The sequence below is a fragment of the Vombatus ursinus genome, unplaced genomic scaffold (genome assembly GCF_900497805.2).
Source record: "Vombatus ursinus unplaced genomic scaffold, bare-nosed wombat genome assembly UNPS02014816.1, whole genome shotgun sequence".
NCBI lineage: Eukaryota > Metazoa > Chordata > Mammalia > Diprotodontia > Vombatidae > Vombatus > Vombatus ursinus.
The window spans coordinates 20,633,908-20,636,713 of NW_020954594.1; positions in this window are offsets into that span (position 1 = coordinate 20,633,908).

A 2,806-nucleotide genomic window follows, 5' to 3' on the forward strand; every position below is an offset into this window, starting at 1 on the left:
AAGCAGTAAAATCAGGAGGAAGAAAAGGTGTAGAGGGAAAAATAATTAACTTATTTTGGACATGGTGCTTTTGCACAGCCAGGAACTGCTGATTGTTGTATGTATGGGGAGTAGTGGTGTTATTGGAATACTAAGGAAACAGAAAAAGTTGTGGATTAGTTGCTGTGGAGAATGAGTGAGTCAATAGCAGTACAACAGTAGAAGGATTGTTGAAGAGTGATGTAGAACCAGATGTGGTCACACCTCATAGATTTGTAATGGGGGAAATCAGCTCAAGTTCATGATTTTCAAGTGAAGCTTAGTGGACTAGGACCAGGTGTGAAGACATAGTTTCATATTGTCTTTGCCTCTCTAGCACTTACCACAGTACTTACACATTGCAGTCACTTAAAAATGTTTGTTGAATTAAAATATTGAGATATTGGCTGCCAGGTGTTACCAGAAATTAAGATAATCACATTAGAAATAATGGAAAACCAAACAAAGAGGAATTCTAGGGTGATTACTAGTGCAATATTAAAGTGGCAGAACATGGGACCAATTAAACTGGATATGGAGTCAAATTAAACCAGCCTGAGGGAGATTGACTGGGAGAAAAAGGTGTGGTGTCATGGTAAGAATTGTTGAATCATTTCAGTTGTGTCTGATTCTTTGTGACTTCATTTAGGGATGTTTGGCAAAAATACTGGAGTGGTTTGTCATTTCCTTTTCCAGATCATTTTACAGATGAGGAAACTGAGGCAAACAGGGTTAAGTGACTTACCCAGGGTCATACAGCTAGTAAATGTCTGAGGTAATATTTGAACTCAGAAAGATGTGTCTTCCTGACTCCAGGCCCAGCATTCTATCCACTGTGCCACAGTAAAAGTTCAGGAATAGGATGTGTGGAAAGATAAGATATTGTGGTCTGAAGGTAAAAGTATAAAGTTCAGGTTGTTGGAGGTGTTGTAGTTCTGTGAGATGAGTTCATGAGATGTTAAAGTGTGAGGTAAGACAACGCCAGTGCATGTCTGAAATAAGATGAAGAAACTCAAATGCTTTGTCTGTTGCTAACTGATCCTTCCTTCACCCTGACAGGTATACCAGTATCTTTTGTAAAGTTTTAGTCCATAAGTTTTTAATGAAACTTATTACCATGACATGAATTTGTATTTATTGGCTAAACCCAGTGTATCTAAATGGAATAAAGTCATTTCAGACTGAGATTGGTACTTGGATAGTACCTTAATACATCCAGCTAAGAGATTGGTTGTCCCTGTCATCTCCAGGCAACCAGCATTGGTCAGGCAAAAGTTAATGGTTGGCAGTAAGGACCTGCTGTTATTTGGGAAGATACCTGGGAGTTCAGACAACAGTGAGATGATCAGAAAAGGCTTCATGCAGGAGACTGATATTTGATTTGTACCTTGAGATACTGATAGGTTTTTGACTGGCAGAGATTGATGGAGATATCATTCCAGGGATAGGTAATATATAAAAGCACAGTTTGTGTTTGGGGAATTGAATGAGAAGTTTGGTCTTTCTTTGTTAGGCAATCAAAAGCTATTAAACATTAAAGCAGGTAAGTCACCTCATCAGAACTATATTTTATCATCAGAACTATATTTTAGAAAGATCTGGTAGCCAGGTGTGGTATAAATTAGAGAGGGGAAAGAGTGAAGAGACTATTTAGGTCACGTGAGAAGTAATTAGAATCTGAAGTAGGGTGGTAGAAGTGGGATGCCAAGATGGCAACAAGGAAAGATTGTTACAAATGGAGGAAGGACTTTAGTGTTCAATTCAACTATACCAGCTGATAATTGTAGTATATGGAATCAAAAACACACCAAGAAAACTTTCATTTAGAGCAGTAGTTCTTGGGGTCCATGGATAGATTTTAGAAAGTTCATGAACTAAAGTGGGAAATTTTTATATTTTTGTTTCAGTATAATTGGTTTCCTTTGTAATCCAGGCATTTTATTTTAGGTCTTTAAGAGCATAATTCTGAGGAGTCCACACTAGATTGCCAAAGGAATCTGTGACACAAAAAGGTTAGGAATTCCTGCTTTAGAGAGATGGGAATATTTAATTAGGAATAGGAAGCACATGCACTTTCAGACAAATTTCTAGCCAAACTATAAAACTTTTAAAACCCTTTGACCTACTATTAATCAATTATCCAAGCAAGAAGTATTTATTAAGTCCCTACTATTGTCCAGGCTTGTTGATACAAATACAAAGAATGGAACAATCCCTGCTGGCAAAGGGCTTATACTATACTAGGAAACAAAAAGTTATAAAGTGTAACAGAAGTCTTAGTGAAATTTTAAGCTTCTTAAGTTTAAAACTTTAAAAAAATTAAGCTCTTGAAGCTTAAAACTGCATTGACTTTTGGGATACCCTGTATAAGTATAGAGAACAAATATGAAGATAATAAATAATCAAAGTAGTTAAATACAAGATAGTAAGGCAATAGTAGTTGGTGGATTAGGAAGGTCTTCATGCGAAAGATAGTGGTATTTGAGCTGCATCTTAAAGGAACAGGGATTCTACAAGGCAGAGGTGAGAAGGAAGTACATCCCATTTATAGAGGATGACCAAGAGATGGAAAATGGAATATCACATGTGAGAGACAGAAAGTCAATTTGGCTGGATTGCTGAGTAAGGGAGGAGGAGTCATTGATAATGAGGTCAGAAAGATAGATTGGGTCAAGGTTGTGAAGATTTTTAAATATCTAAACAGAGAAAATTACATTTGATCCAAAGAACCAAAATTTACTGAGTAATGTGGTCAGATCTTTGCTTAAGGAAAATCACTTTAGCTGCA